This window comes from Pyrgilauda ruficollis, unplaced genomic scaffold (genome assembly GCF_017590135.1).
Source record: "Pyrgilauda ruficollis isolate IOZ18807 unplaced genomic scaffold, ASM1759013v1 scaffold10, whole genome shotgun sequence".
In the NCBI taxonomy this organism is placed as follows: Eukaryota; Metazoa; Chordata; class Aves; order Passeriformes; family Passeridae; genus Pyrgilauda; species Pyrgilauda ruficollis.
In genome coordinates this window covers 2,636,316-2,660,694 of record NW_024508101.1, presented here as the reverse complement: position 1 = coordinate 2,660,694, position 24,379 = coordinate 2,636,316, and the positions used below count along the sequence as shown (strand labels likewise).

The 24,379-nt window shown below is 45.0% G+C and overlaps 1 protein-coding gene across 1 annotated transcript in view; it reads left to right on the top strand.

The window, feature by feature from the left end:
- The window catches only part of CHL1 (cell adhesion molecule L1 like), a 120,861-nt gene that overhangs the window by 31,507 nt on the left and 64,975 nt on the right, over positions 1-24,379 (top strand). The window lies entirely within an intron of this gene.

Sequence of the window (24,379 nt, the reverse complement as noted above, 5' to 3'; positions counted from 1 at the left end):
CATTTTTTTTTAAGATTTTGTGTTCTGCTCACTGGCCTTGACTGCCATAGAGAGCAGGTTTCTTACATATCTGCTGCTGAATTTCATTTTGTGAACTTTTGTGGTCTGTGAAATTCAGAACGACTAAGTTATTGACAAAATGTAGTTTGTCTGAATAAAAGGTTTTAGGATTTTTTAAAAATTCTTTTCTTATACCTACTGATAAATGGAGTTTTTCCATTACAGCCAGCAATTGCTCCAAGTAGAAAATAATTCACTAATTTCTGATTAGCCCCAGCTAATCAGGCAGGCAGTGGGATCCAGCTGCTGTGTAAGTCCAGATCTCCATAAAATCTGGTTATATTTTCATTTACCTCATTGTGGGAGCAGCTCTGACCTGAAAAGCTGACTTCCTTGTGTGTTTGTGAGTTAGCTGATAAACTTTCCCTCTTTCAAGCCCATCCAGCTGGAAAAGCCACCATGGAAAGCTGGTTTTTTGGGTATGAACGAAAAAGAAGGAAGATTTACTCTGTTTTTCTTAGTGGACAATCTTTGTTGTTTCTTCTTGCACATCTCCAAAACCTTCTCCTACCTTTTATCCCCCAAACCTTCTCCTGAAGGATTTATTCTGTTTTTCTCAGTGGACAGTCTGTGTTGTTTCTTCTTGCACACCTCCAGAACCTTCTACCTTTTCCCCAAACCTTCTCCTGAAGGATTTATTCTGTTTTTCTCAGTGGACAGTCTGTGTTGTTTCTTCTTGAACACCTCCAGAACCTTCTCCCACCTTTTTATCTCCCAAACCTTCTCTCTGGGAGGGTGTCCCACGGGCTGAGCTCTTCCATTTCCAGGGAGGAACACTGGAAATGCAGGCACAGCATTCCAGGTGCAGACTTGAGCAGCTTCCTGCGTGGAATCACAGAATTACTGAGGTTGGAAAATACCTTTAGGGCCATCAAATCCCACTGGCTGCTGCAGCGCTGCCGAGGCCACCACTCACCCCTGTCCCCATGTCCCTAAGTGCCACATCCACACGGTTTTTGAATACCAAGGATGTCCTAAAGTTCTTCAGCCTTTGGAGCTGGAGCCTGGCTGTGCCTGCAGTGTGGATCTTTGGAATTGGAGTGTTTCTTCCCTTTGCACCCAGCTCCAAGCACCCACTTCTGTGTTTTTGTGCCATTTCCTCTCTGCCTGAACCCGTTTCTCAGGGCAGGGATCAGCCCCGTGACCTCCCTGCCCCTGGGAAGCTTCCATAAATTTGAAGGGTTTGTTCCCACTGTTATAAATATGAGATCATCAGGATTTAGGAATTAGTTACCAAATTCAGCACTGACATAAGAGGCATCCATAGGGGTTTAGGTGAGGAATTGTGGGTGCTGAGGCATCTCTAGACAGCAGAGAAGTGAGAGTTTGGGGATTTCTGCAGTCTCCCCTGGGTACAGGCTGAATTTCTAATGGTTATTACACTGGGGGAAAATTGAATTAAGGGAATTGATTATCCAGACATAGTAAGCCACGACTGGTTGTAAAATGCATCTTTAGGCACCTGGGTACCTCTAAAATTAATCCATTATTCACTCCTGAAACCCAAACCTGCTCCTCTAAACCCTGGCACTGCTGAAGATGGAGTTCATGTGAGCCATGAGGTGGATAATTTTTAGAATCTTGAAGTAATTGAGGCTGGAAGGGACTAGGGAGGTTCAAAAAGGAATCTGTGGGTATTAGATGTTACAGAGAACACTTGTCCTGTTCCTACAGCATCATGGAGTGGTTTGGGTTTGAAGGGACCTTAAAGATCATCTCATTGACATTTTCCAGCAGCCCAAGTTGCTCAGTTTATAATGATTGTGTCACACTGGTGCTTCTCTGTGTCCTCAGTTACACCTGCAAGCAGGTATTTGTAGGTGTTGATTTAACACTGAGCTTTGCCTGGGAAAGACATGAAAGCAAAGTCCTTCTGGGATGCTTTCTATTTTTAATTTGAAAATAATTGAAAATGTGTCTCTAGTGTTTGTTGCTTTTATTGGAAGGGTATTTTTTAATAAAAATCCCATTCAGCATAAAAAGGACAACATCAGTGGGGTTCTTATCAGTGCTTTGCATCATGTTAATTCCAGAGCCAGCGATGAGTTCTGCAGGTATTATACCAGAACAAAGGAAATTATTCCAGGGATTTTATCAGAGAATATTTTGAGTTTGCTTGTCAAGCCAGGCAATATGTGCTGTGCTTTGTTTGCTGGCTGGTGTCAGAGCAGCTGAGCAGTCGCTGGAGTTTGCACAGGGATTCTTTTCTCTCCCTGCACTGGTTTGCTTTGGCACATAATTTGATCCACGCTGGGAAAACAGTGAGATATCAAATAAAAGTGATGCATTAATAGTGGAACTGTTACAGCCCTGAGCAGTGTTGCCTCTGCACATCTGAAGTGGTCACTCGGGGTGCTGGAAGTAGAATCCCTTTTTCCAGCCTTCCCACGATAAAGACTGAGCAGTGAATTGTGAATTTTGGAGCAGAGCAGGTTCCTGCAGCAGTGGGTGAGGAGGGAAGCACAGCTCTGCCTGCTGGGCTGGATCTGCCCCTCCAAACCTCCCCATTCTGCTCTCAGGGCAGCACAAGGAGCTAAATGCTGAGGTGTTCTTAAATTTCCAGTAACGAGGCCAGGCTCATTAGCACTCTCATCAAATGGCTTTCAGTTGCTATCAGTCTGACTTGGATTTGAATTGATGACCTTGAGATAAAAGGCTTTTTATTCTATTACCCATCTCCTGAGCCATCAAGTCTTTAATATGCCGTGTAAAATCAGTTTTCAGATGGTATTTCTTTTATATAATATCATCATTTGTTACTAATGATGTCTGATTTGGGGTGCTACAAGCTATAATTGTGCACAATAGTACTTTTGTTATTCCTATTATTTCAGATTTATCTGCTGTATTACCAGCTACTTGTAGACACAGAGAAAATAGATTGGTAATAGAGTGTAATCCAGTTTTATATAAACGAGTTAATAAAATCACATAAAAATACAAAGTTAGGTTCAGCATCAGCAAAGCTCCTCTGTTACTTGAGTAAATTGAAGTATAAAATTCTGCTTTGATGGTGAAATTTTTGCTTTACTGCAAAATGCTATATGGGGCCACCAAAGGTATGGAAAATGAAGGAAAAATGAGTAAGAATATGTGATACAAACATCACAGTGAAGGAAATTTATTGCATGCCATCCTTTTCCTCCTGAAGGCTTTTCCCTGAGGATGATATGGAGAAGATCATGTTAAACCCAACGCACACAGGAGGGTCAGAAGTGTAACAGGGGATCTTTTCCTGTTTTGGTTTTATGTCACTGTGTTTGTTTGGGAAAGATAAAACTGGGAGCACTGGGATAAAAAGCTGCCTTTAGGGAGAGATGCTTTGGGATGTTGTCCATGTATGGACAACTTACTGTCCACAGTTGGCTTGGAGGTATCCAATATGAATCTGAAAAGGAAGATATTCCAAGGCTGGTGCTGCAGCACCTAGCTGTGCCAAATTAAATGGTTTTCTTCCAGAGGAGATAATAACATTTCTATAAGATGTTATTTATTGGGTTTTGACACTAAAAAATAAAGGGTGGAATGCAAATCTGACACAAATTTCAGGGGGTCAACCAGCTGAGCCCTCTGGAGCCCAGTGCACCCCTGCCTCCAGCGCAGGTGGTCATGCCAAGGTCATTTTAACAGCTCCCAGCAATGGGGCACAGCAGCTTTTTTTGGAGATAAGGTATGAAAATGATTAATTGTAAAGCTCAGACAGCTTTCCATCCTATCTGTCCTCAATTTCCCTCTCAGTGGATTAAGGCAGCCACTGGTGGTGTTCCCAAAGTACAACTGATTGGAGCCTTCTTAATTAAAGCTTGTCATGTGCTGGAATATTGCTGCCATGTCCCTTTTCCCTCTCTCTTCATGGAGTGAGCAAAGCTCCTCCTTTCTAGGTCATGTTTTCTGAATCTCACATGGATAATTACCTCCTGTGTCCTGTGGTTAACATCTGGTAATATTTCCCCAAACACCACTTGTGTCTGGCAGCAGCCTCTCCGTGCTGACTCACGCTTGGGTTTTATCCTTTCCAACCTTTGTTCCCACTGCCTGTCTAAAAAAAAACCCCATATTTTAAAGCTTGCCCTTGGTTATTCCCAAAACAAGTAGGGAATATATATTTTAAAATTAAATTATATATATAAATTATATATAATATATTAATTATATAATATATTAATTATATATTATAATTAAATATGTACACATATTTTTAAAATATTTTTTGTTCAATTATCTTCATTATTTCACAATTTTTTTATTGCCAGCCTTTCTGACAAAACAAGATATTCTGTAGCCTGTGAACCTAAAAGGCTGTTGTGGTTTCCCACTGCCTGACATCCCCAATCCCTGCATGGGGATGATTCCTGGCCATTCCCTGCCTGCCCTGGGGACGTGCCAGCTGTGGCAGCACCAGCCCTGCCCTTCTGTCCCCAGTGCAGTGCCCATCTCTCCTGCCTGTGACGAGTGCTGGGGTGGTGACAAGGAGATGCTCACACAAGTTGTGTTTGCTGGGAGCTCCTTAGGGATGCCTCTGGGATGGATCCCTGCTTTCTGTGCCACAGTGTGGGCTGAGCAGGCTGCCAGGATTGTGCCCTGCCTGCCCAAATCAGCAGCTGGCAGCAGCAGGAGGCTGGGGCTCACTGCAGCTCCCGTTCCTCACAGCTGCCGTCTCCTGACCGAGCGCCTCGCCCCAGCCTGGCCTGACAGAGATGTGACAAATGACTTGGGGCTTTCCTTTAAATGCTGCTGAGCTAATGACATGTTCCCTCCAAACCCTTCCTGTCAGGCCACATCATAAATTGCTGCAGCAGAAGTTATTCCTGAGCAGCTGGAAGATGGATCGTTGTTCAGTCGTACCGACAGCCTGTGGGTTTTAATCTGTTTATTTGGCTGTACCATCTCCTGTGGCTGCCTGGAAATAGGATTTCCATCTCTTGGAGAATTCTCACTTTGCATATTTCCTCACTACTCCATTTGAAAAAAAAAATATCAATTTTTTTCTTAACACTTCCTTGCCAAGCTTAGCATTTTTTTATCCTGCCAAAAAAACCAAAATCCTTGGTTGTGTGTGAGCATGGCAAAGCAAGGCACTGAGTTATTGCCTGATGCACCTTTTCCCCTCAGTGCAGTTTTTGCCAAACCCCTGCTCATCACACAGGATTTTCATCTCTTTGAAGGGTTTATATTGGAGTTTTTATCTTCAGGAATGTTGGAGGCTTCCTGGGAAATGGGTGTTTCTGGGGTCTCCCAACACCTCAGGGTGCTGCTGTGCTGTCCCCAGGGCTGCTGGGTGAGGATGGGTCAGTCCCTGGGGCTGAGGGCTGCTGGGGCAGAGACTGGGTAATTCAGCATTTTCAGTAAAACTCTGAAAGCCCAGCCTGGAACTGAGTAAATGGTAAATTCACCCTGCAGGTGCTAACAGAGGCATTTTCATTTTTAAAACCTGTTCCTCTGTCCCTGCACAGGGCTAAGGGTAAGTACAGGACAGGGGTTGTTCACTGCCTGGAAGGATTTGGATGGAATTTATTTTCATTAACAGGAAGGGCAAAGCCAATTACCACAGCAGTTCATTCCAAGGGAATTATTTCATATATACCTTTAGGAAGAGGCAACCCTGAGCGCTGTTGCCTCATTAAATTCAAGGACTTGTGTCCCATTATGGCTCTCCCAGATTTACCAGCCACAGCTTTCCCAAAGGCTCCTTTCCCTGGATTTGGGGATTCCCAGAGGAATCCTGGCTGGAACTGGCTTGGGCTGAGGGCTGAGCTGTGGGACAGGGGCTGCTGGGAGGGATGAAGGCACTGGAATGGGGAGGATTTTCCCTGGGAAGAGGCTGCTGAGGAATGACCAGGGCTCCTTCTGGCCTTGGCTGGAGCTGCCCACGAGGTCTCTGTCACACAACAGGGACAGGGCTGAGGGGACACCACTAACGAGGGACTCAGCCAGGACACAAAGGGACAGTCCCAGGAGACAAAGGGACACTGTCTGCACTCGTCATCCCTCATTTGGGAATTAATGAACGAGGCACGAGGGCTATGAAACCTCTTCCACTGGGCAAGGAGAGCTCTCCACCGAGTTCTTGCTGCTTAATGATTTCATTTTGGGTTTGAGGGGCTCTTTGTTGCCGTGCAGGAGTTCTGGGCAAACTGGTTTTGGGGGAGGGATTGGTGTTTTCAAGGATGCTTCATGCCTGTGTTAAAGAAATGCTTACTTTTCTTAATTCTTTCATGAAATCCTGCAGATTAATGATGCAAAAAAGGCTTTTTGATCATCTGTTGAGCTGCTGTGCCCCTACAGGGTGGTTGTTTTCATTAACCAACTCAGGTTTACAGCTCTACAATGCAGATTTATGTTAAAAAGTTAATAACAACCCTAGAGCACTAAATAACAGGGAAAGCAACTCTCTCCAGGTAATTAAAAATGGAGCCTTTCTGACAAAACAAGATATTCTGTGAACCTGAAAGGCTGTCTTGGTTTCCCACTGCCTGCCATCCCCAGTCCCTGCACGGGGCAGGGCTGGTGCCTGTTCTGCCTTCCCCAGCAGGCAGAGATACTCCTGGGTTACTCACAGCCTGCCTGAGCTGCCAGCAAATGCTCTGGATTTGCCAGTCAGCTGCTCTCCAACAGAATTTGCAAAATGTCTTTTTTCTCAGTGGAAGCACTGGCTGGAGTTTCTTTCTTTTGCAGCTCCCCTGCTTGCCAGTGGTGGAGGGGTCTGGAGAGCTGGGACAGGCTGCACAAGTGTCAGGAGCCTCATTTCCCCAGCAAGCTGTCCCAGAAAAGAGCATTTCTTTTTTTTTTTTTTTTTCCCCTTTGTGAAAAAAAAAAAGTGAAAAAAACCCCCACAATTCTCATGAATTCCATCCATTTCAACATTTTAACCTTTATTCCCCCCAGTCAAGATGTGCAGTTTTTGCCAAACCCCTGCTCATCACACAGGATTTTAATCTCTGAAGGGTTTATATTGGAGTTTTTATCTTCAGGAATGTTGGAGACTTCCTGGGAAATGGGTGTTTCTGGGGTCTCCCAACACCTCAGGGTGCTGCTGTGCTGTCCCCAGGGCTGCTGGGTGAGGATGGGTCAGTCCCTGGGGCTGAGGGCTGCTGGGGCAGAGACTGGGTAATTCAGCATTTTCAGTAAAACTCTGAAAGCCCAGCCTGGAACTGAGTAAATGGTAAATTCACCCTGCAGGTACTAACAGAGGCATTTTCACTTTTAAAGCCAGCATTTTGGGAAGGAGTGGCTTTGCAAATCTTTCTGTATTTTAGCCTTGCCAAGGCACTGGTGGAACACCAAAACAGCCACATTCAGAAAGCACTGGCAAAACCTTCTGCTTGTTCCTTGCTTTGCAATGAAGAGCAGTTCTTGCTGCCACTCATTAAAGGATTTCTTCAGCCAGGGGGTGGAACATGGACATTTATCTCCCTCAGGGCTGCTGGTGCTTTTGACAGGTTTTTTTGGAACTCCCATCATGCAGCCTTTGGACTCCTTGAACATTGCTGGCATTGGCCAGCCCTGAAACTTTATTTTCCCTTCTAGCAGGAACCATTAAGGATCAGTGAGAGAAGGTTGCCTGGTGTTAGGATTAACCTGAGCTTGGGTTTCTTGTGGCACTGGTTCTGTTCAAAGTCATTGTCCCACTTGCAGCAAGGTGAGCTGGAATTTAGAGCTGTGCCTGAGGGAGGTCAGATCCTCTGGATCCCACAGGAGGCAAGAACTGAGGTCTGGATGCTGCTGATGGAGGATGGTTGTGCCACACGGCAGCAGAGGAGTGTGTGCCACTAGTTTGGGGAGAAATATATCAGGAAAGGATCGGTGTGTTAAAGGAATTGGGTTTTTTCTGTGTGTGTGAAAGGGAGTTGCAAAACAAGTGTTTTGCAAACAAAAGAGTGGTAGAACTGCAAAGAACAGAGATTCTCAATATTAAAATATCTAATTAGTCACTGATTCTTCGCCTTGCTGTGAGTTAAGTGTCCTTTGCAGATCACAGATGTGTGTTTATACGCAGAAAGGATAAATCTGGTGTTCCAAATGCTCAGGTAGGAGCTCTGACATCAGAGCACAGGCTGGCACCCTGATCCTTAGGGACCAAGCTGCTGCTCATCCCTGAGGTCCTTTTGGAATCTTGTTTTGGTGTTCATCCCTCCAGAATTCCATCATACCTCGTTTCATTGGGAAGTGTAACATAAGGCATTAGCTTAATTAGTGATCAGGGATTGTTAATTTGTGACTGTTTCTGTGGGGAGGTTGGGCAGTTCCCTGCTGAGTTGCCCAGATTAGCGACCTGGATGCACTGGACATTATTTACTTGTTTTACAGCAAGATATGGCAGCAAATATCTTTCATTCCTCTTCCCTTGGCTTTGGATGAATCACCAGATTTCTCTGACTCAGTTGGGTTGGGGTTTTTTTTTTTTGTCTCCAAGTCTGCCGCTTTCACCCATCTGCAATCCATTGAAAAGATGGATAAAAGAACTTCCAGGCTTTTATCTCACCAGGAAGCTGCAGAGAAGCAGCAGCTTGGTGACGTAGCACAGGCAGGTGCACACTGACTTCTGCTGGAAAACTCAGAATAATCAAAAACAATTTACTCTTTGGAAATGCAATTGATAAAAAAGGTGCCATACACCATAGATTGGTGCAGGGTCTTCTGGTGAATCCTGAGATCCTCCTGGAAAGAGCCTGGTTCTCTCTGTAATTTGCAGGTTTGAGGTGGAAAAATGAAGATGTAGAAATATTTCATGATGATCTAAGAGAAACTGTGTGAGACGCCTTCATAACCTAGGATGGACTGGTTGGGAGTGATCTTACTTGAGTGTTAATTATTTACACACTAATTACTCAAAGGTTGATGGTACTTTCAGTAATTTGGCTGCATACAATTTATTGATAAGCTGATCTTAACAGAACCCCCAGTAAATGAAGACAGGTGTAGGGGATAGGATGCTGGTAATTGCAAAAAAACCACCAAAACAAACAAACAAAAATATTTGGAAAAGTTTCAGCTAACTCTGAGGGTCTGAGACAGAAATGAGCGTAGTTAAGGAATTAATTTTAAAAATATTTAAAATATCATTGCTCTGCTGTAACAGAAGACAGAATTTATGTCTTTCTTGGCCAAGTTCAGCTGACTCCCTTTAAAAGAGGAGTTAATTGAGATAGGGCAGAAGGACGAACTCAGATATTTTAGGATCACCCTTTGCAAGTGCCACATACAGGAAAATCTGGTGCTAAACGCTTTTCCCCTATAAAAGTGGTTCTGCTGCCATCTGATCCATATTCCCAGCTCCGGGATGCATCACCCTGCAAATTGCAAAACTCGGGATTAAGAAATGTGTCTTGAAAATGTGCCAGCCCAGTTCCTTAAAAGGCTCCCAGAGAAGATGAGTCACTGCTTAAATGGCCACTCGGTGCATCCGCAGAGCAGTTCAGATTAAATTCCCTGGAATTGCCAGGACCCCTTGGGGAAGCTGCTCAGGAAATCTTGGAGGAAAGGAGGTGCCATCCACCCAGGAGGAGCATGAGGGGACAAGAGAGGTCCCAAAGCCATCCAGAGCAGTGAGGAGGAGGAGCACAGAGGCTGCCCCAGGAAGGTCTGGATTTCTGAGCTGGTTTTGGGATCTCAGGGCTGGTTGATGACTGGTGTCACCAGAAAGGGCAGGTGTGAGATGTTGGCTGGTTCAGGGCAGGCTTTGGGAGCTGTGGTGGTGTCAGGGCACTTTGGGGAGATGTTTATGATGTGTCCCATCAGGACTGAATTGGTGTTTTTTTGGTTTTGTCTATCTTCCCACCTTCCCTTGGTCTCTTTGCAGTTGTGTAACCCAGAGCCTCGGTTATTGCTCATCTCCGTGTAAGGTCAGGATTTTTGTCTACAAAGGCAAGATTTCTGGATTCCAGTCTTAGCTCAGATGTTTTGTGGGTTTTGTTGTTGCTGTTATGATTTTTTTTCCTTTTTCTTTTCCTCTATCTCTTAACAAACCCTGCTTTCTCAGTCTCTCAGCTGTGCCTGGTGTCCCCTCAGAGCTGACGGGCAGAGCTGAGACATCTGAGTTTATTCTCAAGTGCCTGGTACTTCCTGCTTCTGAAAACACATCTAAAACAACCTTTACTGGAACCATTCCTTTGACATTTTCTGTCTTCTGGCTTAGAGAGGAAGGAGATTTTTAAGCCACATGTTTGCTGACCTGATGCACCAGGTTTCCTTTGCTGAGTGTGTTTCTGATGCATTTGAGCTTTGAAAAACTCAGATTCAGGTGCTTTGTGGGGACCTTGCAGAAAACTCTGACTTCCTCTCTGAAAATGAGATTCTCTCCAGCACTGCTTGCATTTTCAGTGTCCTACCACAAGCATTTGGAAGGTTGAACATTCCCAGCTGGCACAAGGAGGTGCATCCCCAGGGCTGTGCAGAGTCCCAGCTAATGAGCTCCAGATTTGGCTGCTCTGGGATGTGCCAGGTTTTGCCTGGCAGCTTTTTTTTTTTTCTTTTCTTTTTGGCTCCTCCTGAGGGAAAGCAGCTTCTTTCTGTCTTTGTAATAAATGGGGACAGCTGCGCATCGAGGCAGTGCCCTTCCAGATTCTGAAGATTTACCCAAACTGTGCTGGAGCTTCCTGCAATTCCTCCTGGAGGTGAGAGTCAAACTCTGCTGGGATCTCTTGTTGACTTTGATGTTACTTTAGTGACGATTCTACCTTTGGCTCTGTCTGGACAGAAAGTAAATGTCAATTATTTTTTTCAGACAGAGATCCTTGTAGGGATAAAAGTTTGTGGTTTTCATCAGGAAAAAACAGTGACGAGACAAGGGGAAATGCTTCAGACTGAAAGAGAAGAGGGTCAGTGGGGTATTGGGTGGGAATTGTTCCCTGTGAGGGTGTGAGGCCCTGGCACAGGTGCCCAGAGCAGCTGGGGCTGCCCCTGGATCCCTGGCAGTGCCCAAGGCCAGGCTGGACACTGGGGCTGGAGCACCTGGGACAGTGGGAGGTGTCCCTGCCATGGCAGGGGTGGCACTGGGTGGGCTTTGAGGTCCCTTCCAACCCAACCCGTTCCAGGATTCTGTGCCATATTTAACAGGACTCTGTCCTAGCTTTTTGTCATGAATGCTCAGACTAAAAGAACACAAATAAGATATATATATTTAAAATATTTTCTGTATTCTTTTTTATATCTTGTTGATTGTGTTTCTTTTCTGTTTCTTCTCCAGTATTATTTTTCCTCTTTTTTACTTCTTTTTTGTTTTCCTTTCTTTTTTTCCCCCTTTTTACTGCAAAGTTGCAGGTTTTCCCTAATCTGTGAGGTACACACCAGACTTTTCAACTAATTTACTTTTCTCCTTTGACAACTGCATTTCTTGCCTCTCCAAGTTTTGTTCTTCTTCCTCCCTCCAAGCTTTGCTCCACCAAAACTTCCCAGCCCATCCAGAGCATCTCTGCTTTATAATTACTTTACATTTCTTTATGGCTTTTCTTTAGGCAGGGGAATTGCATAAGTTAATGTGAATAATACTAATTATTTTGGATCTGTCACTGCACGACTGATGATGAATAATGCAGATACTGCTCTGCTGCTGGATGCAGTTGTTGGGGATTTTTGCCTTTTTCTCCTCATCACCTGCCTTGAAGTATTGTGACATTGGATGACACGGATAAACTGGGTTCTGTAATTAAGGTTTATTTTAATGAGCCTGGAAAATACTCCATTTTGCATGTTCTCATGGTTTAAATGTGGTTTAATCAGTCCTCCAGTTTTCCTTTCTGCTCGGTCCTCTGCTGACATTTCTCCAAAGGAATAACAGGATAAATATTCTCCACAGGAATATCAGGAGGGTAAAGCTCCAGAATGCCCCACACTGGCATATTTAGGTTTTCATATTAATGACAATAATTTTGTGCATTAAATCAATGGATTTTTCCCATCTATCTGTGGAATGCCTGGCAAATACCACTGAGAAGGGAATTTTAGTGCCTATGGATTTGACGTTTCTAATAGAATTCACCTTATTTTCCATGAGCATTGGGGTGCTTGGGATTTTTTTCCACTCCTACTTCCATAAAAGAAGCTTTAATTCTCCTTGTGCAGGCTTTTTCAGCTGCAAAAAAATGAAATTTGATGAAAGCAGTGACTGAAACCATGGGTTCCTCACCCCCTCACTGCACACTCTGCCCAGAATCCATGCAATAAGTACAGGAAAAGCTCTGCTTAGGTGGGATCTTATTTTCCCCCACAGTTTGCCAGCAGAGCTGCTGCTTGCTGGGCTAAAGAAAAGTCATTTCTGAGTGGTGGGTGAGGAATTTGTGAATATTCAGCTCATCAGTCTGAGCTGACACTGAGCTCTGAGAGCCCTGTCCATATCTGTCCAAACTGATATTTCCAGACTGGATTCCATCCCCTTCAGGCACCAAAAGTTAAGAATTTAGCAACCTTTTTTTTTTTTTCTTCCCATCCCCTCCCTCTTTTTTCCCTCCCTTTGGCTGTTTAATATTAAAATTCTGCACCTCGTGGTGAGGAAGTCAGCAGGGATGCTCCAGCTCCGAGGGGATGTTAATTATCAGCAGTGCAGGGTCCCAGACCCTCTCAGGAGCAGCATTTTGGATGGGCTGAGGCTGCCCAGATTTGCTCTGGCAGGATGGAAAGCTCAGCCTCATACTCAGAGCTAATTCCTGCAAAAGGAGGCCGTGGGAATCCAGCTCTTTCCCAGGAGGAAAAATTGGAAGGATGCTCCTACAGCTCCAGAAAGGTGATTTTATTCTGTCTTAGACTTGGAAATAAATCTGAATTTATTTGGCTTTGGTTCAGCCAGCTTTCTCTGGGTGTTTGGGAGTAGGAATGGTGCATTTCCTGCTGTAATTTTTTTCCTCACTAGCAGGTGAAAAGGCTGTTTTCAGCTAGGAAAAAAAAAATAAAAAGCTGTTTGTTAATCCTTCCTATAGGAGAATCCTTTGAAATTTAGCAACTCAGCTTCCCAAAGTCACAATTTCCACTCAGGGATGATATCTGCTGGTAAAAACCACCTTGGTGTTCCCAGAACATAATGAACTCAAAATGTATTTATTGGCTGTATGGCTTGAATTCAAAGATCTTTAAATGGGAAAGAAAGAAGGAAAGAAAGTGGCCAATTTTCCCAGCAGAAACATTTATAGTGGGAAGAAATAGTTTGAAAAATTTGATTTTTTAGCCTGAGGCCAAACAGAGCAATCACATATAGGATGAATCGGATGGATTTCATGTACAGAATGCTGGGAAATCTGCTTTGAAGCATTAATCAAGACTTTCATGTTATGATTTTTAGCTTTGTAATTACAATCATGCAGTATTTACCAAGTGTGAATAGTTCCATTGCAGGGATTTGTTATCAAATTGGATGTGGGGCTTAATTTAGATTAAATTCAGGAACTCTGTGTCTGGAAATCACTCAGTGCTTTGTGCCTTGTAGGCAAAAAGTGCAGAGGAAGAGAAGAGAAGAAGGAGGAGAGGAAATAAACACTCCAAACTGCAGTGACAACAATACATTGATTTTTCTCTTTTAATTAACAAGGGTTCAGTTATGAGAATAGAAAGAAATCAGCTTGAGGTAAATTCATTGCAAATCAGAGGTGCACTGCAGATACCAAAAGATTAAATACTCCAAGAAGAGTCCTGTGGAAGCTGGGTTTAGGAACTGATTATTGTGAGGCTGAGCTTAAATAATAAGCATGAAATATTAATTAGGCTCCTGGTATTCATGAAATAAAGGTGCTTTAGCATTAAGAAATGAAATTGAACCAGATTTAGAAGAAATATTTCAAATTATTTTGTGCAATCGGCTAATGCAAATATTGACTCCCTGGTTCATTAATACAAATAAATTAAATTATTGGGGATTAGTGGCCAGTTTAAACTGGAGAGAACCCAAAGCAGGAAGATTTAACCTTTTTCCTACTCATCCCTGCCACGTGGGATAAGCAGCAGTTGTGTCTCCTGCACTGGAGCACTGCTGCTCTCCAGGGAAGCCTTTGGTCAAATTAGTCCCTAATCTTTGGTAATTTAGCCACAGAGGCTCCTGTGGGTAAATCTGTGATGGGATGTGCAAAGCAGATGTGCTCTGATTGGGCCTGGATGTGATAAATGAGGGAGTTACAGCAGGGGAAGTGAAACCTGGACTGGTAAAAGTGTTCTCTGAAACTCAGACGTGTCCCCAGGCTTGGTTACACACAGTGCTGGGATGGAGGGATGGTGGATGGATGGAATTATAGATGGATGGATGGATGCATGGATGGAATTATGGATGGATGGATGGATGGATGGATGGATGAATGGATGGATGGGGGATGGATGGATGGAGAAATGGATGGATGGATGAGGGATGGATGGATGAATGGATGGATGGAATTATCGATGGATGGAGAAATGGATGGATGGATGGATGGATGGATGGATGGATGGATGGATGGATGGATGGGGGATGTGGGATGGATGGAGTTTTGTTGTCTGGGTCCTGGTGGAATGAGAGAGGGAAAAGCACCAAAGGAATGAGGAATAGGAAGGGGTTTGACTCCCCGGGTGAGGAATTGGAGGGGAGGGGACGCTGCACTGAGAGGAGGATCAGTGCTGCCAGTGTGACTTTATCCTGCCTGCCACACCTCTTCCAGGGGGAAGGGAGCACTGGGAGAGCTCTGTGTAGTGTCATTGTCACCGACTGCTGCAGGAGGGACAACCCTGGACTTTATCTCAGCTGTTTTATTGCATCAGCTCTGTCGCTCCCGTCAGTCCCTCCAGGCTGGAGCTGTGGCTGGAGCTCCTCTGTGGGTCCTCCCCCAGACCCCTGGCAGCAGCAGAGTGTGAGGACCCCCAGTGATTGTCACTGCTGTCCTCCTGGTGTCACTTCATCTGCACTGGGCAGCCCGTGGAGGCTGGGAGCTGAGTGAAGAGCAGATGTGTGCCCTGCTCAGGTGTTCCAAAGTGTAGAATTCCATTCATTTCACCTTGATAAATACCCTGGGCACTTACTCATCTTATTTGCACAATTAAATTAATCATTTTTACAGGATCACAGGTGCTGTCAAGTCTCTTAAACCTCTGTGTCACAGTTGTGAACTGGTTAACAACATTTCTGGTTGCCAAGGCTGATTCAAGTATCCTTTTGTTTGTAATTAAAAGCCTGAATTTCCTGGCAAATTTGGGACAAATGCACCTCAAAATAAGGCTAAAATAGTACTTTAAGGCTATGGTTTAATATACTGTTATTAGAATAGACCTGTGTATCCATGGGAATTCCAGGGATTACATTCATTGCACACAGGTCCCATCCTGAGAATGGTATGAACACGAGCAGGTGTCCAAAAGATGGAAGAACAAGGAGCATCATGACACAGAGAAGTTCAGTAAGATCATAGGTAAAGTCTTTCAGAGCTGGAATTTGAATTTCTGAGAATTTCCAAAACCAACTCCTTAATTAAAGACACCACAGTGATGTGGGAAAGGGAAGGGCTTCAGTGACAGGGTCAGATTTGAGCTTTGTAATCCACATCATCCTGCCCTGAGCTCCTGTTCCACCTTCCCAAATTTCCCCAGAGTGCAGAGAAGTGCTGGTTTGTGGCTGAGGCTGCCAGAGTCCAAGCCCAGGCTGCCATGGCCCTCAGCTCCCCACTCCTGCCTTGCTTTTGGCCCAGCAATTTTCCTCGTGCACCACAGACATCATTAAGGACCACTGGCCCAATTCCTTGTTTCATTATGGATGACAAAATAAAACATTAATAGGCTTTTTAATATGAGCTGGGAGTTAAATATTCATTATTTCTTATTACTTCAATGTCACTAAGCCTTTGATGTGCTGGAACTCCAAAACTCTTCTCCCTGCTCTCCACTTGTACCCTTTTAGCTGCCGAGTGTGAAGGGCACTGGGGCTTTGCTTGTGGCTCCTACCATGGCTTAGCAGCTCCTGGGGCTGGCCCTGCTGATGGATGGGATCTGGGATGCATCCTGAGCCCTGCCTGACTCCAGGGTGAGATCTGGCTCTGGGCTCACTGCTCCCTAAAGGCCACTTGTCTGTCACTGCTTGTTTCGGAGTCACAGAACTGTGGCGTGGCTTGGGCTGGAAGGGACATTAAATCCCATCAGTGCCATGGCAGGGACATCTTCCACTGTGCCACGGTGCTCCAGGCCCTGTGCAACCTGGCCTGTGTTTAAAATCCATGGAATATTGAGAAATGGGGGGGAAGTTGTTGTTTTTGGGGGGGATTTTTACTCAGAGCTTAGTTCATACCAATATATCACAGTTATCAGTTGTGTAACTCCCTGACAGTGTGGTCTTACTTCTGCTGAGGGAAATAAGCAGCAATTTGAAAAGCAGTAATGAAAATGGGTTTTTAAGATGGGGAAAAGGTGTAAAAGTTGATTTTATTTAGGAAATGTAACCATTAATTATGAGGATTGTGTTCATTGGCTCATTATTACAGATTCTTGTCATGGAAGTTGCATCCTGTGGGTCTGGGCATTTTCAAGTCCAAAGTTCCTCATAGACAGGTTAAAGAGAATTCTTTATCAGAGACATGATCTCCCCTGAAAGAAACTGCCCATTCTGCTTTCTGTTTGATTAAATATTTTGCAAAATGATTTAATTTAAAGTTTGATTTGAAAGCAAACTGTTAGGTTTGTGCAAAGGCAGGCGTGCAGTGCAGCAGGCACCTGGGGAGGTGATTGCTGTTCTCTGTGGGCTGGAGTTTGGCTGTGAGTAGTGAAAAAAAAAATAGAGGTTAAACAAGTGATAGAATGAAAGATATTTTCATTTAATATAAAAAATTTTCCACAAAATCCAGATTCCTGACCCAAATGCTGATTTCTCACTCCTGGGTGTTGTGTTTACAACCAGAAGCAGGACATGGGTGAATTCAGGGTGTAGGGAGGAGCTGGAACAGCACCAATCCTAGGGACAAACTCCAGCACTTGATGAAAAAATAATACAATCAATTAATAGATAATCAAGTGTTAATAATTGAAGTGAACTTGGAGATGAGCGTTTTTAATATTTAAACATTATTCTGATAGATGAAAATGAATCACAGTATCACCTTGCTGTCTGGAGGGATGCTGGGGAGAAATTCAGGTCTGCTCCTTAGCACAGTGGTTTGAAACCCACTTGAACATCAGCTGATGTTTTGTGGCTCAAAATGCATTTCCAATGTGTTATCTCCATTTTTACAAGCATCCAGGGAAAAGAACTTCAATATCTGCAATGAAATACCTTTGAAAGGAGTTGGGGTTTGCTTTTGGTGACTTTGCTTGTTTGTTGGTTTTTGGTTGTTTTGCTTTGTTGAGGTGTTGTTTTTCTTTTGGTGGAGTTTGTTGTTGTTGTTGTTTCATTTGAAATTAGTTTCCTTGCAATACTTAACTAACACTGCAGAAAAACCCTGGAGGATTGGAATTTTGTTGTGTATTTTATTCATCAAACCTGCATGCAGGTGTTAGATTTCTTCAGTGGACTGGATTTTTTTTGCTAAGGGCAATAAACAACTTTGGAAAATTCAATAGGTACCAGGTCACCAAAGGAAGCAGAGTGTAAACTACACAAGATAATCTTGGAATAAAGAGTAAAGAAGAAAGTGTCTTCATCTTAGATTCTGGATTTATACATGCATGACTTTTCCAGATTACTTTAACCTTCTAAATTCATAGAAATTAATATATTTCAGTCTTGAAACTCAAATGTTTTCCAACTCCTTAGAAACACCTGTTTCTGTTGTCCTTGTCCCCTTTCCCAGTTCACTTTGCAACTCTAAATGCAATAATTTATTGGCAGTACTTTGGATTCCAGTAGTTGGTGCTTTATTCAGTGGCTCTGCAAGAAAGGCTGGGATCAAAATCTGGACTCAGGAGAGAATCCCGAAGTTTTTATCCACTCATGGAGAGAAGCACTACACTCTTTCTTAGAGAATTGTTCTGGAAGACATTTATAGGAAAAGGTAGTTGAAATAGTTTGGAAATGAGGACTGTGGCAAAGGGGGAAGGGATCTGAATCTCTGGAAAAGAAGTCTTTATAAAATGACACCCAGTTTTGTGTTCCTTGTTTTCTCTCCTGACCTGCTTTAATCTTGTTTTAATTTTGTTTTAATTTGTTTCTTTGGTTGGGGGGGCGTGTGGTAATGGAGGTAAGTGCTTGACAGACAATAAATGTAATGACAGTGATTAACATTCACAAAAGATAATTCAGGTGGGAAAAAGCTCAGCAAGTCTAACAAAGGCTTCCACAGGAGGATGTGCCTCTATAATTCTTGGGGGGAAATACACAAAAAGAAAACCTAAAACCCATTCTGGGATTTTCAAATTACCCCCGGAGACTGGGCTCACAGATTTCTGGTGGTATTTAAGGTGAGCAGAGCATCCAAATCCCTGGAATTGTTGGTCCCCACCGTGTCAGATGCCTGGAGGAGTTGGTGTCCTGCAGGGATTGGGGACTTTGTGTCCCTGCTCTGGGCTTCAGCTGCTCAGAGCTTTCAGCCTGCTGAGTCCCAGGGTTTTCAATGAGCTGTGCTGAGTGAAAGCCCTGAAATCGTGAGTGAAGGAGAAATCAGGGAATGTTTCTTGTGCTCTGCAGAAGGCAGAGCTGGGCTGGGGAGCTGGATGGGGTCTGATGTTCAGACAGCTTTCAGCAGGGCTGGTCCTGGGCTGGCCTGTACAAAGTCACCTCTGATTGTCTGCTCTGGGCATGACATCTGTCACAGCTGCTCTGTCTGCTGGCCATCCATGTCCTTCTGGACAGATTTATGTCACACCCCATCCCTGCACCGTGACCAGTGTCATAGGAAACAATGCAGGAAGCAGATGCACATTATTTCTTAATTATTATTACTTTATTGCCATCTATAAATAATTTCTCTTCTTTCCCCCTCCAAAACCAGGCTCCTATTTGTTTTCTTTTTTCTTTTTCTTGTTGTTACTCTAATGGGCTGTCTCAGTTCCACAGCCATCAGAAATCTTGGCTTGATGAGGCTGCTATGAAACATTTAAAGATTTAAATTATAAACTCAGAGGGAGGAAACCAGTGATGCATGATTAGTTGAAAGTTTTAAACATAATAGTCGTATTTTTCATATGCATGTACAGAAATGGCTTATGTCAACTGTAATGTGATTTTTAATACATATTAATAGAGTCTGTTGCAATGTGGATGGTTTGAACACCTTTTGGCAGATGGCTGTGGTATTAGAGAATGCACAATATAAATTAGTCATTTAGGGAAAGAAAACAATGCTGGAGTGTTAATGTTGACTGTGCTCAGAGATGTGGTTCCAGCACATCACTGCTGCAGCCAGCAAGGTTAGAAGCAGGATTAAATTTGCCAGGGAAATGAAATAAATGAACAGATAAACTCCTGTGTCAGAAGGGAGCTCGCTGTTGTTACAGCTTGCTCACATCCCTGGCTGGGTCCCTGTCTTTTGGCTCCTGTCCCTTTAGAGGTCAGAGGGTGCAAAGCCAAGGCTGGGCTCAGTTCATCCCTGGAGGGTTGGAGGGGAGCAGCATCTCCCACGTGGAGCCCCCGGGCTGTGAGGTTCAGGTGTGCTGGATGTGAGGGATGGAGCAGCTCTGCTGGGAGGAAAGGCTGAGAGAATTGGGATTGCTCAGCCTGGAGAAGGCTTTGGGATGACCTGACTGTGCCTTCCAGTGCCTAAATGGGCTCCAAGAGAGCTGGACAGACACTTCTGCGATGGCCTGCAGGGACAGGAGAGGAGGGAATGGCTTCAGACTGACAGAGAGTAGGTTTAGGTGGGACATTAGGAAAAATTTTTCCTAGGGAGGCCCTGTCACAGGTGCCCAGAGCAGCTGTGGCTGTCCCTGGATCCCTGGCAGTGCCCAAGGCTGGACAGGGCTGGATGCAACCTGGGACAGTGGAAGGTGTCCCTGCCATGGCAAGGGGCCAAACAAGATGGATTTTAAGGTTCCTCCCAACCCAAACTCTTCTGTGATTCCCTGTAACTGCTGTCTTAAAACTGATGTAAGACATGAAAGAAGTTGATGGCTGAGCATTGTCTCCTTTTTGTTTGGTGCTGTTCAGAGAACAGAATTAGCCAGTGATGAATCTGCGAGTTCTGCAAGTGTATTCCACCTTCCAGGTAGAGGCCTGACAAATGGCAGGGATTTTGTAGGAAATCACTTTAGCAAACGCTAAAGGGCACTCATCTCTGAGCCAGAGAGCAGCAGCTGCTTGGGCAATTTATTGCTGTGCTCAAATTCCTAATCGAGGAGCTTGTTTGTAATCACTGCCTGGTAACCCTGGCATGGCTGGGGGAGTCTAGAAAGAGACATTTAAAAGCAATCTGCATTTTCTGCCTTGGAAATCTTCAGAGCCATTCTCATTCCCTGAGTTTCCAGCAGGAGAGGCAGTAGCTGTTGGCTCCTGCTCCATCAGGATGATTGTCAGGGCTCTTAATGAGCTTTGTGCAGAGCGAGTGCTTTCGGAACATATGTGTGCACTGAGAACCTGGCTGCTGCTGCCTGGGCAGGCAGCTCCACAGGCAGCCTGCCTCTCCCGAGCCTTGGAGCATTTCAGTGTTCCCAGACACCCATTTGGAATTAGGGATCACCCCTACCTCGATCTCATCCCTTTGAACGTTTCTCTGTGGCGAAGCCAAAGTGGAAACAAATTCTAGCGTGAATCACGAGGTGTGAGCAACCTGCCTCTTCTAACTGTGTTTTCTCTGGAAGGAGAATTGTGCTCCAAAGCTTTGAGAAGGAGCTTGGTGAGGTGAGGTGGTGGCTGCTGGGAGTGCACAACAACAGGCTGACAGGTTTGCACTGTGCTCTGACACATCGTGTCAGGGTTGCTGGAGATGGAGCCGAGCTCTTTGCTGGAGATGCAGCAATTGCAGATGGAGTGATTTGTAATTTACTGAGCTCCTTGTTAATTCTGCGAGGTGATGAAATCTCCTGGGCATATAATTACTACAAATGTTTACTTGACTCTACCACATAGCTTGACATTATACTCCACAAGTTTGTACCTCACTGAAATTATGACCTGGCTATAAAACGCCACTATTAAGCAGCAAAATATTAAAGAAGTATGGATGAGTGTAAAGACATTTTTAAAAAGCTTTCTACGCCTTGGAATTACAACCATTCATCCCCTCTCCTGCTGGTTACACACTTTGTAATAGCTATTGTTTCCAGGGCTGGGGTTTAATTTTCCTCAGCACGTTGGCAGTGCTGGTGATCTCAATAACAATCCTCCCAGCAAGGCTGCGAGGGCTGCGGGGAGGCCAGCGGGGAGCAGCCTGACTGACAGATATTTGAAGCCTTTTTGTGCTTCAGGATTAGTGAAATGTTCCCAGGCAGAGCTGTTGGGGTGGGTGTTACATGGGATCCTGGCTCTGTCACCTGCAGGGGAGCTGGGGTGGCTTTGGGGTCAGGTTGGTGTCGTTCCTCCCTGCAGGTGACACTTCAGCCTGTGATCCCTGAGGAGCTGGGGCAGAGGAAGTGCCAGATTTCCAGTGAAATTAAAGCCACCCTCTCACTGTTGGTGGCTGAATTGCTGCTCAGGGGCTTTTCAATGGCACAGGTCAGCCCCAGAGAGCAGGTATGTGTTTGAGCTGAATATTCTGGGGTGCAGAGGTCAGCAGCAGGTGCTGGGTGAGGCTCTGGGACGTGTTCTGCAGCACCATTCCCATCTACACAGCACTCACTGAATCACTGAGCTTGGAAAAGCCCTCCAGGATCACTGAGTCCCAGCTGTGCCCCATCCCCACCCTGTCCCCAGCCCAGAGCACTCAGTGCCACCTCCAGGTGACACCTCCAGGGATGGGCTCTCCAAACCTCCCTGGGCAGCCCCTGCCAATCTTCTCCACCAGGTCTAACAACAGATTTGCACCAGTCTGGACTTTTTATGGAGACCTGGATTGTCCCTTTGGATGGGGAGAGGTGGTGCTAGAGACAACATCCAGCTCCTGGAATGGTTCCTCCCCACCTGCAGATTCCTTTCAGCAGCCCTGGAGCTGATTCTGCAGCAGGTGAGAGGCACTCCCAGACGCTTGGGATGCCCAAACTTGTCCTGGATTATAGAAGCTTAAAGTATTTGTTGAAAACACTGATTTCTCTGAGTCTGAAAGTGGTATCCTTTGTGCCCAGCAAGCTTCTGGGAGCCTATTCAAACATCAGCCAAGCTGAGAATGGAAACAACTTTCACTCTAATAAAGCCAAAGTTGCAAAATTAGAAATGCTGTTATTACAAAAGAAAAGCAGATGCAATTATGAAACAGAACCTTCATGTGTACCTGGATTAGGAGCTGCTGAAGGCATTACCTCCAAAGGAGGAATCCTGTTTGTCTTTGCTTTGGTGAGTTCAGCCTGACAGTGCTTGGATTTTGGAGAGGTCTCCTGGGGGTGGAAGCCCATCTGGAGATTTCACTCTTTATTTTTTAATTTTCTGACTGCTCCATAATGCAAGGGGCATTTTAGAACAGCTCTCAGGCTTCCCTGATTCCTGCAGTGATCTGAAGGATCTGTGTGTGTTGTCAGCTTGGATTTACCTGCCTGGTGCCCAGGAGAGTGCCAGTGACCTTGGTTTACGGTGAATGGATCTGAGGGAAGCAGAGGGAATTGGGATACTGCTGTTTCCTGATCCTCTCAGGAAGCACACAGCATTGCAGTTCTTTGGTGATGTTTATAAACATGTAAATCATATTAATCAATCCCCCCAAGAAAGATTTTCCTGAGACAGGTAACAGAGAGTGGTCCCAGCCCTGTTTTTCTTCACCAGTTGCTTCTGTTCCTGGAAAGGCAGCGAGGTGTTGTGGTGCGTGAGTGGAATTTGACAGGTTTCCCATGGAAACAGAAGATCAGATTTTTATTTCTTCTTTGCCAGTGAAGCTGATGTCAGTCAGGAGCATCTGTGCTGTCCTCAGAGGATACACCCCAGTGTAGAGTGCAGTAAATGAGGGCTGAGTCCTCCTGTGCCCAGGTACTGAACACTTTGTACAGTCTTGTCTGCCTTAATGTATCTTATTTAAATATATATATATTTAATTGCTTGGTGATATGATACTAGTATTTCTTTTTGAAATAAATTCCCTCTGTGTCTCCAGCCTGGGGAGTTCAGGCAGGTTTGAAATACTCTCAAATGCAGAATTTTCTGCTTTGCTCTCTGATCCCCCCAGACAGCCACTGCCATCACAGGCTCCCCAGTTCCCTGCTCAGGGATTGAGATCCAGACTCTCTTTCATTTCTTCCCCAGTGAGTTTCTATTCCAGCCTCACAAATTCTCCTAAGTCCCTGTGCTGCCTGTCTCTGCTCAGCACTGATCCCTGCCCAGCTGCATTCCCAGATTTTGCCAGAGCCATCCCTCTCCCAGGATGTGTTCCTCACTCACAGACGTGGAGCAGCAGCTGCTCCAGCCTCGTTTACACCCCAGCCTGGTGTAGATGCACCAGCCTCGTTTGCTGTTGCTCTCATTTCCTTGTGTGCTCCTCCTGCTGCCTCCTTTTTTCCTGAAACCTCCCTCTCTCCATCTCCGTTTCACACTCCAGTCCTGTGCTCCTCCGTGCTGCTGCTTCTCAGCACTTTATCCCTTCAGCCCCAAGGAATCATGGAGTGGTTTTCGTTTGGAAGGAACTTAAAAGCTCATCTAGCCATGGGCAGGGACACCTTCCACTCTTCCCGGCTGCTCCAAGCCCTGTCCAGCCTGGCCTTGGACACTTCAGGGATCCAGGGGCAGCCACAGCTGCTCTGGGCATTCCATCCCAAGCCCTCCCCAGCTCATCCCTTGCTGCTTCCTCATTTCTGCATGGAGGGGGACCCTGAGTGTCTGTTGAAACAGCTTTGCCCAAAAAACATCACATTTTTTGTTTCCCTTTCCTACCTCCAGCACCAAACTGGCTCTCATGAGGAGTTGTGTTTGGGTTTTTTTCACACTGACTTGGCTCTGCTGTTTCCACTATGGAAACAGATGAGAGTCTCAGTCACACCTGGACCTGGTAAAAATGAGTCAAGCCACCTCTGCTTTATGAAACATCAGCTGGAGCTTTCCCCCAACAAGCCAAGCCTTTGCTGGCATTGGGTCAAGGCAGTTGCCTTTAATGCTGTTCCCAGGGTTACCTGCTGGGAGAAGCAGAGGGAACAATTCTGTGCACACCTCTGGCAGAGTAAACACAGTGCTTCCCTGATCCTGGTTGGGAAATACCATAAAACATCCCAGAGGCATTGCTGGACTTGGCTGCTGACTAGGAAGAAATTCTGAGAGCAACAAATGTGTAAGAAACCTGTTTGAAATCCGTATTTCTCAAGAATTCCCTCATTCACGTCATGAAACTCGCCTCCATTTCTTGTCTTTGTGTAAACCTGCTTAGTATGGGTTGTGATATCATTTACCTGA